Source organism: Macaca fascicularis, chromosome 3 (genome assembly GCF_037993035.2).
Source record: "Macaca fascicularis isolate 582-1 chromosome 3, T2T-MFA8v1.1".
In the NCBI taxonomy this organism is placed as follows: Eukaryota; Metazoa; Chordata; class Mammalia; order Primates; family Cercopithecidae; genus Macaca; species Macaca fascicularis.
Genome location: NC_088377.1, coordinates 116,963,510 through 116,980,721, shown reverse-complemented (window position 1 = coordinate 116,980,721; position 17,212 = coordinate 116,963,510). Strand labels below are relative to the sequence as shown.

General features: G+C 35.5%; 1 long non-coding RNA gene across 6 annotated transcripts in view; it reads left to right on the top strand.

The window, feature by feature from the left end:
• Positions 1–17,212, top strand: part of LOC135970192 (uncharacterized) — a 631,278-nt gene that overhangs the window by 154,923 nt on the left and 459,143 nt on the right. The window lies entirely within an intron of this gene.

Below are 17,212 nucleotides of genomic sequence, written 5' to 3'. Positions count from 1 at the left end.
TGAACTGAATGAATGAATATACATGCACAGATTTTTTTTTTCAACAAATATATTGGAAAAATTTTGGAGATTTGTGACAATTTGAAAAAACTCACAGATGAGCTGTGGAGTCTAGAAATCTCAAGAGACTTAAGAAAAAGTTAAGTATGTCATGAATGCATAAAATATATGTAGATATTTGTCTGTTTTATCATTTACTACCATAAAATATACATAAATCCATTATTTAAACATTACCCCACAAACACAGACCATACACAGTGACATTCAGTCAAGAGTAAACAAATGTAAAGATGCAGTATTAAATCATAACTGCATAAATTAGCTGTAGTAAATACTATATTACTGTAATAATTTCACAGCCACCTCCTGTTGCTATTACCCTGAGCTCAAGTGTTGGGGAGTATTTGCTTAAAATACCCTGTGATTCTAAACACTTCTGCCGAGCAGTTCGTCTGTTCAGTAAATTGCATGTCATAGTAAAAAGTCATCTCTCATGGCTATTGCTTGTTTTTCATCATGTTTAGTGTAATAACATAAACCTTAAATAACACCATGGGACTCATATTAAGTGCCACTAGTGTTGCTGGAAGTGCTCCCAAGAAGCAGAGAAAATGACATTAAAAACAAGTTGAATTACTTGATATGCACCCTAGATTGGTCTGCAGCTGCAGTTTCCCACCATTTTAGACAATTCATCTTGTAATCAAATTACATAAACTTAGATATCAATAAATACAGTACAGCATTGTACGTGTATCTTCTCTTCCTTATGACTTTCTTAATATTGTTTTCTCTAGCTTAATGTAAAAAGACAGTATACAATACATATAACATATAAAATATGTGTTCTTCAACCATGTTATCAGTAAGACTTCTGGATAATACTAGGCTATTAGTAGTTACATTTTGGGGGAGTCAAGTTATACAAAGATTTTTGCCTATTTGGGGGGTGAGCTCTGGGGTTAAGGGGTAAGGTGGGTTGGTGCCCCTAACCTCAAGTTTTTCAGGAGTCAGCTCAACAAAGTTTACAGAATTAGAAGTGCTAAAATTATATTATTAGTCCTACTTTCATTATTATATTTTATTTTGTCATCAATAACACTAGCATTCATTCAAACCCTAAAAGGTTTCTAAATAATTGTTTATCTAGAGCCACAACTGAGAATGCCTTAGCATTTTACTTATTTATATCCCCCTTCTCATAATTGTGTTTTTTCTTCCTTTTGCTTCTGTACTAGTATTTCTTATACTCACTCACCGTTCATATTTTAAAAGATACTTTTATAACTGTAATTAATGTCTATGACTTCTTGGTATATAAGTAGTAAGAAAATTAAATGTTGTTTACTTTAGTCATTCACAATCAAATTGCTTAAAACTAATAAGAAAATCATGGAAAAACTGGGATGACCATCTAAATTAAGCCTCCAAGTCTCCTGAAGGAGTCATGAGGAAACATGTACATACATTTAAAAACCAATTTTTAATGTTTAAGAAATGAAAGTTCTGGTCGGGTGTGGTGGCTCATGCCTGTAATCCCAGCACTCTGGGAGGCCGAGGCGGGTGATCATGAGTTCAGGAGTTCAGGAGTTCACCTGGCCAACATGGTGAAACCCTGTCTCTACTAAAAATACAAAAATTAGCCCGGTGTGGTGGCATGTGCGTGTAGTCCCAGCTACTCGGGAGGCTGAGGTGGGAGAATTGCTTGAACCCAGGAGGCAAAGGTTGCAGTGGGCCAAGACCATGCCATTGCACAACAGCCTGGGTGACAGAGTAAGACTCTGTCTCAAAAAAAAAAAAAAAAAGGGAAAAAAGAAATGAAAGTTCTGGATAGTTTATTAATATATTTAAGGAAAACTAATGCTAGAGTTTTATTTTGCCTTATAGGTTCAGTAATAAAAAGATTAACAGAGTTTTCATAAGATAATCTAATATTTTTCTATAGCACTCCCTTTGATTGGGCCACAGATTTTGATTTGACTTGTACACACACACACCTGTAAACATGTGATGTTTATGGGTGGTTAACTATATATTTAACTTTATAGGTATAAGTACCTAACTGTACATTTAAAAAAATATTTACTTAAGAAAGCATTATGTGCTAGATTATAAATTTTTTAAAGTGTTGTATCTCTATATTTTTTCTCAGTGTGTATATATTTTACTTTTTAAATACCAGTAATATGGTAAAATTTCTAAGGCTTATGTCTTCATTTGCCTAGGACTTCATAACTGTATATCCTTAAGGCTAAGTATTGATTGGCACAAAGAAAGCCCTGGGAACCTATTAATGTATAGTATTATACATGGATACTGTTGATATTCTATGTATCAATTCACATATTAATGCATTGTATAGATTTATTCTTTGGAATATTGCCTTTCTTTATAGCTAACTTTCTCAAATATGGACCCAGTGCTTGTTTTCTATATGTGAACCAAATAAATGTATATTTATTGTTTTGTATGTTAACCTTCTTTATGGCTGCACTTTCACAAATACTTTCACAGCCATCTCTGCTTCTGGGAGACTTTCAAAAACATAATCAGGATCCAAAATCAATCATAATGGGATTATCATTTTTCTATTATAATTAAATGTTAAATGGAGACATCTAATTGTATCCTCCTAGTTAATTGCATGTATTATTATTTTTAAAATTTACCATAAGCTTCTCTATACTTAATAGTCACCTCGTGTCCTAGAAAAATTAATGTTTATTTTGCTTCTCAAGGAAACAATTAAGGTACTAGAAGAAAATAATCCCCAAATTTTCTTTGGAGGCTTAAAAGATCTTTACAGTGTTCTCTTCTGAATACAAAACAGCGTCCATATCCCTTCAAGTACATTCCACAGTCTCTTTTCCAGTTAGTTTTTCTTCAATCCAGTTGTGTGGTTTTGTGGAATGTTAATAAAATATCCTATTTCTAAGCGTGTGTGACTCAGTGAGCCTGAAGTGGTGAATGTAGTCCTATGAGAAACATACAGCTTCTTCTCTGGCCCTCTCCTGATTAACCCCTTATATATCCATGTCTCCCGACTTCATAAAATAACAGCATTACCTTACATTTGTACAGTTACCTTATCAAGCATTATTATATCCCTGTCTCATTAAAGCCAAAAACAACTTGAGAGAAAGGTATTATTACTTTCATTGTTACATGACTAAATTGAAATGTGAGGAAGTGTTTAACTTCCCTGAGGTAAAGTAGGCAACTGGTGAATAGCCACACAGGCACTGGAGGCCTATGTCCTCGTTTGATTCTCTGTAGGACCAAGTAACTTGGCTTTGGTATGGGGACATTTTGGGTGGGGCTGTGCCTTTCTTTCTACACCCATATTGATTTGACATTTTCCTTTTTGCAAAGACAATTAAATAAATGCAAAATAAATCAAAGTCAACTCCATATTCAAATTATACTTGTGTATTTTAATCAGTTTAAGAAAACATGCAGCCAATTTGTAAATAAGGAATATCAATCAGATCTTTATAGAGTCATGCTAGTAGAAAATATACAACTTGTATAAACAATTTGAAGATACAAGAAGGCATCTCATCACAAACTCACAGCTGACACTATGTCACTTAACTCATTTTCTCCATGTTAGCTTGTCAAATTGTCAGAAAATATCGATGCCTGTAACTTCAATAAGCATAAGAAATTGTATAATAATTTGTTAGCAGGGGATAGGAAAGAAAGCAAGCAAAATGGTATGTGAAAGTTGCCACTTTAATATATGTTTCCAAAATTATCTACATTTCAATTATATATTAAACTAAATGTTGCTTAACAATAAGATGGATACGTCTTAAAAATCCCATATACAAAAAGGGTAAAATATTACTTAATATAAACAAATATATAAATGGTAAGAGTATTGGGCACCCTCAACCAAGAGTCTAAAATTATCCATAGAGAATCTCCCTTCTTCTCTCCTGTGGCATCAAGATTTTCTGAACCATTTGTATTGATCTCCTCCATCAGTGACTGTCCATGTGCAGTATTAAGGCACTCATTGACAAATCTCGAAATAAGAGTCTTGAGAGGCACAGCCCCTAAAGACATATCTCAATGTATGGTTCCAATTTAAAAATGTGTTGAGTATTCCAGCCCCATGCAGAGACATAAATCTATATCATTGTGTCCTGTACCATATTCATATAATACTATGCCTTTTTTTTTTTTTTTTTTTTTGAGATGGAGTCTCATTCTTTTGCTCAAGCTGGAGTGAAGTGGAATGATCTTGGCTCACTGCAACCTCCGCCTACCAGGTTCAAGTGATTCTCCTGCCTCAGCGTCCTAAGTAGCTGGGATTACTGGCACCTGCCACCATGCCTGGCTAATATTTTTTATTTTTTGTAGAGATGGGGTTTTGCCATATTGGCCAGACTGGTCTCGAACCCTTGACCTCAGGTGATCCACCTCCCTTGGCCTCCCAAAGTGCTAGGATTACAGGCATGAGCCACTGCACCCGGCCAATACTATGCCATTTCAATTGAAAAAGTGGTAGATATGGTTGAAAAGAAACAAGTGAAAGACAAAAGGTGGAAGAGTTAGAAAGCAGATGGTGTCATCAGTCTTACCAGTGGTGTTAAAGATGATGTTTTCTTTATTACACAATGTAGATGGTCCCCTGTCCCTTCTTCACTTTTTTTTTTTTTTTTTTTAGACGGAGTCTCGCTCTGTCGCCCAGGCTGGAGTGCAGTGGTGCGATCTCCACTCTGCAAGCTCCGCCTCCTGGATTCACGCCATTCTCCTGCCTCAGCCTCCCGAGTAGCTGGGACTACAGGCGCCCGCCACCTCGCCTGGCTAGTGTTTTTGTATTTTTTAGTAGAGACGGGGTTTCACCGTGTTAGGCAGGATGGTCTCGATCTCCTGACCTCGTGATCCGCCCGTCTCGGCCTCCCAAAGTGCCGGGATTACAGGCGTGAGCCACCGCGCCCGGCCCCCTTCTTCACTTTCAAGGAGCCTACTGCATCAGCTAGTTAGTGTTGACTGTCATGATTTGGTATATCTATTATAATTAAATGTTAAATAGAGACATCTAAGTGTATCCTCCTAGTTAATTGTATTTATTATTATTTTTAAAATTTATCGTGTTTCTCTATACTTAATAGTCACCTTGTGCCCTGAAAAATCAATGTTTATTTTGCTTCTCAAGGAAGCAAATTATATTATTATTATCTGCATTACAATATTAACTGTTATTTTACCAGCTTATAACTTAGTAAATTATAAGCAACTAAATTATATGCAGGTAAAATAAGATAATATTATAATGCAGATAAAAGTCCAAATAGCACGAAGATGATACTAGAAAGCAGACAATGGAAATTAGAATGAAGAGAAATGAGCTGTCATTCACTCATGACTAAATTTGTCCATGTTATCTGGTAATGTCTGTGTAGTGTGATGGCCAGTAGATGCTGTTTGTGCCCAGCCCAGTTTCCTTTCCCAGACTCCTGAAGTCTTGGGAGTACTCTAGCTGCTGTGAGCCTTGTCTGCTCATGGTTCACAGCTTCACTTTTCTAGGTGAATTCACTCAGCTGACTAGAGACTCAGAGACTCCTGTGGAGTTCTGCAGATCCCTTGGGGATAGAACATAGCCAATGATCTAATTGAGGGAACAAATTTGTGGGTACTTTCCCTTCAAAATTCCCTGTGAGATCAGGTTGAAATATATTTTATTTAGTTGCTTCCCCTACCCCATTCTTCTTCATTTTCTTCCTTACAGGTTTCTCCTAAGAGCACTCCCTCAGTCAAACATTCCTTCCACAAGAATCTGTCTCAGGCTCTGCTTCTAGGGAACTTGTCTTATGACAGTGGCCTATGACAGCCCTTATTACATACAATAGGGCCAAACAATTCTTTATAATGGCAGATATACGTTAACTAAAAGTGTAATTAGAGAGTTTACAAAATTTCCAATTCCAGATAAGTTCTGGGGATCTGTTGTACAGTATCATGAGTATACTTAATAGTAACATTTATAGACTTGACGATTGGTAAGAGGGGCGATCTTAAGTGTTCTCACAATAGAATAAGTGTATAAAGTGATGGATATGATAATTAGCTTCATGTAATCATTCCACAATATGTAAAATATCATGTTGTATATCATAAACATATACAATTTCTACTTGTTAGTTTAAAAAAATAAAGAGAAATAAAGAGCTTGTATAAATTCCAAGTGTGCTTGGGCCAAATGTGCCTAGAATCTAGAAATGCATTGTTTAGTAAAGGTGCTTGCCTGGCACTCATATTGCCATATTCATTTCTAAGTTACACCTCCCATTTCACTGGTAATTTCTTTATAAGTGCTGCATAAATACCTGCTGCTCACTAAGGAGAAACACTTTCTAAATAAAATCGTTATGTGTGGAGTGCTAACAATTACAGTCTTTCTCATGCCTGTCATTTGAGCAGAACTGCTCAGAGTGGTATGGCTGTAATTTGTTTTCAGAATATTAGATTTTAAAATTTCAGATTCTGATATAATGTTGAAAAGTATGATATGTACAATATGATATTTGTACCTTTTACTCTGGCTCTAATTTGTTTTATGTTAAGGGAATAATTTTTAACAGATGCAGTTTATACTTAATGGTGAAAGTTCTGATTTTCAAAATATATCTCAACTTACCCCATCTCGTTCTTTTCTGACAATGGAGATCCTGTAGTTGCTACAGCATTGTTCTGTACTTACTATCTATCCATCTATCTATCTATCTATCTATCTATCTATCTATCTATCTATCTATCTATCTATCTATCTATCTATCTATCTATGTAGAGTTTTGCTCTTCTTGCCCAGACTGGACTGCAGTGGTGGGATCTCAGCTCACTGCAACCTCCGCCTCCCAGGTTCAAGCAATTCTCCTCCCTCAGCCTCCTGTATCCCAGGCTGTAGCTGGGATTACAGGCGCATGCCACCACGCCCAGCTAATTTTGTATTTTTAGTAGAGACAGGGTTTCACCATGTTGACCAAGCTGGTCTCAAACTCCTGACCTCAGGTGATCCTCCCGCCTCAGACTCCCAAAGTGCTGGGATAACAGGTGTGAGCCACCGTGCTCGTTTTTGTTTTGTTTTGTTTTTTCTTTTTCTTTTTTCTTTTCTTTTTTTTTTTTTTTTTTGAGACAGTTTCGCTCCTATTGCCCAGGTTGGCTGGAGTGCAATGCTGCCATCTTGGCTCACAGCATCCTCCAGCTCACGAGTTCAAGAGATTCTCCTGCCTCAGCCTCCCAAGTAGCTGGGATTACAGTAGCCTGCCACTATGCCCAGCTAATTTTGTATTTTTAGTAGAAATGGGGTTTCACCATGGTGGTCAGGCTGGTCTCAAACTCTGGACTCCTTATAAGTATTAGTTCATTTATTACTTAGAACAAAATTTTAGGTTGGTTTTATTATTACCACAATTTTATAGATTGAATTAATAATACAAGGGAGATTGAAAGTTAAAAAGAGTAAGCAATTTGTTCAAAGTCATGTCATTTCTAAGTGATGGGGCTGGAATCTAGTACCAGTCAGTCTACTTGTGACTGAAATGTCAGCTTTCTGCTCCTGATAAAGCCTTTTCATGAGAAGAGTCCCAAGCACGATGTTTTTTTTTTATGTTTTACCCACACTTCCTGGCACAATGTAGTCCATAGCAAAAGGTCAAAGAGGACCCCATTCAGGAAGAGGGGTCTGTGACTGAAATCACACTGCTAGTTGACTTTATCTTCTCCTGAGAATGTCTGCCCAGCAAGTTTCTTCAAGCAAAATTGATCTTAAAACCTTAGGCACTGAAGACAAGATTCTAATGGAGAAAATCTGGATTTAGATGTCATTAGGCATGGAGATATTCTAGACTCTGCAGCATTCAGGACTGAGAAGTGACATTCACTGAGTTAACTACCTTAAATGTGGGGCTACACCACAATAGCCCTAAGAAAGGAACAAAATATAGCACTGGATCCTGGAGCGAGTGAATGACAAGGGAGTTCTTTTCACAATCCTGGTCGTGTCTCATTTGCAACCATTGTTTTACTGGAATAATGTAGTATGTTCTGGTGACAGTATGTTCTGCCTTGCTTCCTTGGGCATGATGAGATAAAGTCAGGAGAAATGAGGATATTGATTCCATGGCCTTTTCAATAAGTCAAAATTTTCAGATACTTAATAGTAGTCCATACTAAATTAACAGTCCTATGCTCTACTGACATTTTCTCTCAAGGAATCATCAGCACAGAGCTGTTACTAGTTCTCTCTTAATAAAACCTATTTCTCTTCACTAAAGCTCCACAGTTTTAAGAAGAAAAAGATTCTTTGGACACTGTGTACTTATTAATGAAAGTTCCTAAACATGTGAGAATAGCTGAAGGAGAGAACAGGTGCACAGGAATAAAAATATAGATATAGATATAGATATAGATGTAGATATAGATAATTATTCATTCATTCAGTTATTTTTTGGTTTCTAGTAACAGGTGTCCTGACAGATTTCAGACCATTACCGTCTGGAGGCACAATTCTTGTAGTGTTGTCCTGACACCTAGTGGGAGAATGAAAGACGAAAACACTATTTTTAAAGAAGCATGTCTGCCATTATAAATTAGAAATTAAGTATACTTTATGCTTTGAAACAAAGCAGTATTTTGACATAAATAAAAAGTAGATAAGCACAAACCATGAGTACATAATGCACTCACTTCCTTATATTATCTGTCCTTGTATGTTACAATGATCAGTTGCTGGCTAAATCTTTTTCTTCTGATCTAGAAAATGTGTCCCACCCTAGATATGGTACTGCGAATACTAGAGACAACATATGTAAAATATATTATTTCAGCCAAAAACTACCTCTACTTTCTGCTTACGAACTAAAAAGCAGTTGATTCTTTCGCTATTCCTTTTATTCATATTAGAGACCCATTAAAGGATAATCTCCACGCTTTGTCCTTGGTCCATTCTTCTCTCTGTCCTATATCAAAAACCTAATTTTTGTCTTCTCCCTATCAGAATTTAAATATGCACAGCTCTCCATCATCGTAAAACATTGAAAAAATTTAAAACAACCACTATCAAAACAACACTAGCAGAAAAGCAACCACCAATCAACCAAAACCTTCAACTGCCAGTTCCAACCTCTTCTCTTTTTCCCTGCTTTTCCCTTTATCAAGCTTCTTAAAAGAAGACCTACACTTACCTTCTCCATGTTCTCTGTTCACATGGATTTAATAACCCACCTCAGTCCATATTTAGATAAGTCTCCACAGAAACTACTTTGCCCCCCAACATTCACCATTGGCTTCTTTGTTAGATGATCAATGAACAGATTTTAATACTTATCTTGCATAACCACTGGACAATATTAGAAATTCTTAGTCACAATCCTGGTCATGCCTCATTTGCAACTGTTGTTTTACTGGAATTCTTTTTAGATTTTACTCCTGCTTACCTTGGTACTCATTCTCAGCCTCCCTCGCTTGGTCGTATTCCATTACCTAACCCTTAAATGTTTTTGTTCCTTAGGAGTCTCATTGTGTCCATTTTCCTGTGCTGAGATCATTGTATTTGATAACTCCAATTTGTGTCAATACATGCTGATGACTTCAAATTCCCAATTTCTGTCTAGATTTATATTTTTATATCCCGAGCTCTACTCTTTCAGTAATCCAATTATTTAATGATAATGTCACTTGTTTTATGGAAACTATTTCCCTGAGCTCACACTGGATTAGGGCCCCTCTTGTTTGCTCTCCAGTAGCACCATTTAAAAACCATTATTATAGTGACTCCTGCAACCATATTTTATGGTTTTAATTTATTTTCCCCTTTAAACCACATCTTTTATACATTATCACAGTCTCTCATACTGTAAGTCCTTATTTAAGATTGTCAATAGGTTCTTGGAAACTATGACTTTAAGCAAAACAACTTACAGCAAGTTCTTAAATAACTTCATTTTCTTCAAGTCATTTTGTCCTAATGATGGAAAAAAAGGATGGTTTTGTTATACATAATTTCTCTTAAAGCCAGTTTCCAAAAACCAGTTGGCAATGTTAAGGAGGACTTTCTGTATGTATATGATTCAAACATTGTAGAGGCAGATAGAGTAAAATGTGAATTTTCTTTTGCTATACACCTACTTTCAGACACACAGGTATACACACAAGGACATACACACAGATACACACAAGGACAGCCTCTCTCCTTCTCAGAGGTAAAAAGTTTTCAGTACATTTGTTTCCTTATATTTGTTTTCTGTACGTTTCCATAATACATGTCATTACATGTTAACAGAATTTGTTTCAACTATTGCATTTGTTGCTGCCTCTTAAGGAATTTTTACTTTTTTTTTTAAAACGTGTTACATACACCTTGTCAAAGTAAGTAAATACTTCACCCCAAAAATTGCACGAGCTGCCAGGCATATCCACTAAGTTTAGTGAAACCTGTCAGGCCTATAGAACTATAAATAATCAGCAAGGAGCACATTAAATTAACAGCTACTGTTTCCAATGATGCCTAGCTTACCGGCAGAGATTATACAGATAATATGTAAGATAATCAATATGTCAGTGCTTTATATTAAAAAAGTGTTTTACCAATGCATTTTCATACATATTATTTGATTTTAATAAAAATCCAGGGAAGTATACAAAATGTCAGTCATGTGTAATCTTTCAAGAAACAACTGAGGTCAAATCATATTTATTTCATTTGTTTTTTTTTTTTTTTTTTTTTTTTTTGTAGAGAATGTCATCTTTGATGATAAAAGTAAATCGTTTCCTAATATCAATACTGCTTTAAATTTATTGAGTCAACATGCTATATAGTTGTTAATTTCGGAAGTTTTAAAATATCTGGCGTTTTATCAGAGTATACTATAGACATGTCATTTTCATAGGTATATGGAATATTTAGACCACATAGTAGGTACTGAATACATCCAAGTTTTTAACTTTTTCCTTCTTTTCCTGTTCCTCAAAAAAACATGAATTTCTTTTAAGTGAATAAAAATATCACAAGTAAAGAATTTTTAGGTTATAGAACTCTGTGTATTAGCTGGCCACATACTATAGGAAATGCAACATTACACTTAGCTTATTATTGTAAATTTTATAAAACATTATATATATATATATATATATATATGCCATATAGTATAAATCAAGATATTATAAAATAGTGTATTTAGATTTTAAACCCCATTCTACCTTGGGCAAATTACATAACTTCTTGAAGTCTCAGTGTGGCAGGTGGAATTCTAAGATGGCTCCCCAAGTTTCCTGGCCCCTACTTCTCCCACTTATGCAAAGACTAATCTCAGATTGCTGTAAAGGGATTTTTCAGATGTACTTAAGCTTCTGAGTCAGGTCAGCTTAAATTAGGCATATTGTCTGAGTGGGCCTGCTATACCACATGACCCTTTAATAGCAGAGAGCTCACTCTGGCTGGTAACAAGGGGAAATCAGATTCTAATGAAAGGAGAATTTGAGATGCCACTGCTAGCTTGAAGAGGGATGGGGCTACATGGCAAGGAATGCAGATGGTCTGTAGGAGCTGATAGAGCCCTGAGCTGTCAGGCAGCAAGGAGAAAATAACTTCTGTCATTTAACCACAGGAACTGAATTCCTGCAACCAGAAAATGACCTTGGAAGCAGATTTTTCACTAAAGGCTTGGATAAGAACTCAGTCAACCGATACCCTGAACAGAGAAACCAATCATTATGCCATCAGACCTCTAACATACAAAACAAATAACATACAAATTAATCAAATGTGTTTTAAACTGCAAAATAACTTATACATCTGTGCATCTGTGACTCTCTGTGATCATTTTAAAACGATGTCTTAGGTAAGTATCCAGAGAGAGGGATAGAGAGAGAGAGAGAAAGGGATCCACCTGTTTCTATGAATACATATTTAGATTATTTCCTTTTTTTTCTTCTGCAGTGAGCATCCTGGTACATAAATCTCTGTATGTTGGAATCATGATAGCTTTATAGAAACTATGCTAAGTAAGAATACATGAAGTTTGAATTTTGATTGATGCTGTCAGTTTACCTTTCCTGAAGTTTATGTTGCCATTATTAATATGTTAAAATATTCAAAATAATAAATATAGACCTAATTTGTATTCTCCAGTTACTAATAACACTGCAAATATTTTCATATGTTTTAATATTATTTGCATTTAATTGTGATTACTTTCCAACTTTCTTACTAAGATATTTGTCTTTTTTCAAAATTAGAGGTTATCTTTATATATTAATTATCAACATATTTTGCAATTCATTTGCAGATTATAAGCTTACTACTTACCAGACACTGTTGTTTGTACTTGAGATTTGGTGGTGAATGCTACAAATGAGTTCATTTCTGAAAGAAATGTTTTTTAAATTTATTCTAGAGAGATGGGAAACACCATAATTTGGTAAGTCTGATAGTGGTAACTGATATGAAGAAAACAAAACAATATGATACAAGAGATATTGAGTGTTTAGAAAGGCTTTTTTGAAGAATAGATATTTTAGCTCAGAATGAAATCACAAGCAGGCAACAGGCAGGTGCCTGGTGAAACGGGGAAACACTTTGCAGGCAGACACAACAGTGTGGAAGGAAAAGGGAACTCAGATCTAAGATCGGAACACTTAGAGGTGGACCCCAAGAGGAAACCCAGAAAAGGGACTGGAAAGGAAGAGCCAGGCAAACTTAAGAGAACCAGGAATATGACACAGAATCCACTGTGAGGAAAAATGACCTTCATTATTATTATTATTATTATTATTATTATTATTATTATTATTATTTTTGAGACGGAGTCTTGCTCTGTCACCCAGGCTGGAGTGCAGTGGCCGGATCTCAGCTCACTGCAAGCTCCGCCTCCCGGGTTTACGCCGTTCTCCTGCCTCAGCCTCCCGAGTAGCTGGGACTACAGGCGCCGGCCACCTCGCCCGGCTAGTTTTTTTTGTATTTTTTAGTAGAGACGGGTTTTCACCGTGTTAGCCGGGATCGTCTCTCGATCTCCTGGCCTCGTGATCCGCCCGTCTCGGCCTCCCAAAGTGCTGGGATTACAGGCTTGAGCCACCGCGCCCGGCCGACCTTCATTATTTTACAGAACTAAAAAAAGGGTGTTGGGAGTGGAAGATGAGAAAATGGCTCATACCTGTAATCCCAGCATTCTGGGAGGCCAAGGTGGGAAGACTGCTTGATGCCAGGAATTTGAGACCAGCTTGGGCAACATAGCCAGACCCCTGTCTCTACCAAAAAAAAAAAAAAAAAAAAAAAAAAAAAAAAGTTAAAAATAGCCAGACATTGTGGTAATCCCAACTACTTGGGCAGCTGAGGCAAGAGAATCCTTGTGCCAGGAGTTCAAGGCTGCAGTGAGCTTGAGATCATGTCACTGCACTCTAGCCTGGGTGACAGAGCTGAAAACAAAACAAAACAAAACAAAAAACAAAAACAAATAACAACAACAACAAAAGACCATTTTTGTAGTTGGCCAGAATGGGGGTTCATTGCATTGGGAAGTAGAGTAAAATGTAATGATAAGAAAGGACACAGTAGCTATAGACAACACATGCTGTAAAGGGGAACAGGAAGTAAGGTGGTAGCTGTGGTTTGCTGAGAGGTATTGGAACATATTTAAGTGGAAACATCCACTATAAAGGGATATAATGAAGTTGTAGAAGAAAAAAGGAATAATGACAAGAACCATATTCTTGGAATAAGAGGAATAGAGATATAGGGCATAAGAAAAATGCTTGTAGCCTTTGAGAGAATGGGAATGCTTATTTTAAGAGGAGCCTGATGCATGTAGAAAAGATGGTTGAATGAATTATAGGAGAATATGGAAATTTCATTTCACTGCCTCTAGTTTCTCAGTGAAATTCATGAAGCAAGCCACAGCATAAAGGCAGTGAATGTGGGGTCAGTGTGGGAAAGAGTCATAATATATGAGAAGAAAAAAAGATGTGTAAAACTACCATTTTCTAAGAAAAGCAATTAAAAAACACCTGGAAAATATTCCAGGCAGTACCTAGGACCAATTTAAGATTTACTATTATTACAAAATGCCCTTTTCCTCTGACACTTAAATTTTCTTTTGGTTGAGTACAGACTTAAGTTAAAATTGTTTTATCTCACAGCTTTAAATATAATTATTTTCTCACTCTTCTTGTGAGAAATCTCGTGTAAATCTGATTTTCATTCCTTTGGAGATAACCTTTCCTCTCATTTCTTAATTTTACTTCTCTGCAGCTTGTAACATTTTCTTTAGGCTTTCAAAATGATATGTCCAGATGTAAATTTATTGCTAAAATTCATCTTGTAAGTCACTTAGTTTGATAGAAGATACATATCTGTCTTCAGCTCTAGATAATTTTCTTTTAATATTTCTAGCTTTCTATTTTCTTTCTTTACTCCATGGACTTTGGAAGTTCTGAATCCATCTTCTAAGTAATCTAATACTTATCTGCTTCCTTTCCCCTTTTGCATAGTATTTTGGGAGTATTCCTTGACTCATACCTTCAGCACAATACTGAATTTAGCCCAGCTACCTTTTGTGTGCTACTAACCTTACCATTGCAGACTTGCTTCAATGGTTCTAGGAAGCACCATTATCCTCTCCAGCCCAGAGCTCATTCTCAGTGCTTTAACCTTTGGGCAAACACCCTGTCAGCCATCCGTCTGCACAGGGGTCAGGAGAAAGGGTTTCATGGCTCCACTGATGCAGCTGCAGTTCTCTACTTGATTTCCAGATACTCAAAGTTCTTATGCAGCTCTTTACATCTACTGACTCTGTGCTCAGAGATTTTACAGGACCATAACCACATTTGCAGCTGTTTTCTTCCAGGCATTTTGGTTTGTGGTTTCTTTTGTCCTTCTTTCTTATGTGCTTTTTTGTTGTTAGGAATTCCTCAAAATTTTTGGTTTGTTGCTGGCACTTTTTCTACTCTTCCATAATGTCATCTATTTATTATTTCAGGGATATATGGAACAGTGCAAAGTACCACATAGCAAATGGAAAAATATGCCTAGAGTGCACTCTTGATCTTGTCTATCATTCAGCATCGGAAATGCCAATTGTCTTGTCATTGTCAAACAACTCTATACTAGCAATGGATGTATCTAGTTTATTACTGTAAATGCTCTATCTCTTTTGCTAGCATAATGCCTGGGTTAGATATTGTAAATACTATAATAATCAAAATATTAGCAGTTGTTAATAAAAATATATTAATGTAAATCAATATGCTGTCACTATTAATATTATAAATCTTAAGCTTTCAAAAATGCTTGTGAAATTTAATAGCATTCAAATTCCAGATAAGTTTATGATACATAGTAGTCACCTCACCTTGTCTATGTTTTTATTATTGTTATTAACAATATAAGAGTATACTTGATATGGCCTTTGGGATTTTATTTGAAAATCCCAAAGAAATGTCTTGGGATTTTATTTGAAAATCAAAGAAATGTCTTGATTCCTTGACACATAGAATTGTATTATTTGGGAAGGGCATTCACCAGAGCAGTCCAGAAATTTTGGAAACTTATCTTTGAACAATGGCAGATGTGACTCTCTGAACTGCATATTATGGCAGTGCCCAGGATAGATTATAATTAACTGAGTTTGTCACTGCATTTTATCCTATTAAATGTGCTTTGGAGGAAACTCTTCTATCTATTAAAAAATAATGTCAACATATTCAAACAATACAATAGCTATCTAGGGTGTTGAGTTCCCCAAAGTATGATTTTAGTGAAATTATTTCTTTATCCTGCCCTTTGTTTAGGAAGAATTTAGGATGTCTTACAATATATAAAAAGATGAAGAAAACATATTCTAAGCAGTTAAAAAGAGAAGAATACAAACAAGAACCGTAAATGTGGTGCAGAAAACAAAAGCAGGAATTAATTAAGCTAATACAAATAGCGGGACAGTAGTATCATACTTCCTAGAGGTGGATCATCCCTAGTAAATGTTTACTTCTAATAGATATTTCAGATAGGCAAGATATCTCATTCTGTCATGAAATTTAAAGTATCTATACATTTATAATAAACTAAAATTATTCGCAACAATTATATAGAGTTTAAATACCAAAATATAACTTAGCAGAATCAGCAAATATCACCCCACCAACACCCATTTTATATACCTATGAAAATGGCATGTTTCTAGTATACTCCGGTAAAATGCTAGATATTTTAAAACTTCTGAAATTAACAACTATATACATAAAGACTCAATAATATCTTAAGCAGTATTGAGGTTAGCAGATGATTTACTTTTATCATCAAAGATGATGTTCTCTCCCAAAGGAAAATTAAAAAAAAAAAAATTTGACCTCAGTTGTTTCTTGAACAATTACATGTGACTGATGTCTCATATATTTCCCTGGAATTTTTTTTAAATTAAATAATATATATGAAAATGTGTTTGTAAAACAATTACTCTTCTAATATAAAGCATTGGCATATTGATTATTACTTACCTATTACCTATAAATTTCTGTAGGTTAGCTAGGCATCTTTGGAAATAGTAGCTGTTAATGTGTTCTTTGGTGACATTTATGGTTCTGTAAGCCTGACAGGTTTCAATAAACTTTGTTAATATGCCTAGCAGCTGGTGGGGATAGGTCATTCATGTGTATATCAACCTGATAGCCTCTATCTAAATTTTCTTCAAAATTTTCCCAGGTGCTCTATGAGGATTCTCAAGATGTTGTTTATAAATGTATGTCCAAGTAAATATGTTAGATTATTTTAATTGTCCCAAAATAGGAATTAACTCTTATGTTCTTTTAACCCTTTAAATCTTATTTCTAGTCTGCAGCCACCAGGTGGCAGAATCACTTATTTCTTAAAAATTAAATATTTTATTTTGAGATAATTGCTGATTCACATGCAATAGGAAGAAATAACACAGAAAGATCTTGTGCATTCTTTATACTGCTTCCCCAATGTTAACATGGTATCTTGCTGTCTTTGGTATCTTGCAAAATTATAGTACAGTATCACAACCAGGAGGCTGACATTGGTATAATCCACTGTTCTTACTCAGACTTTCCCAGTTTTACTTGTACATGAGTATGTGTGTGTGGGAGTGGAGGTTATACAACTGGTCTTCAAAAAGTTCATGGAAAATGTGTATTATGAAAAAAACTATGAATGGATTTTCACCAAAATAAACTTGTAGTAAATTATTAT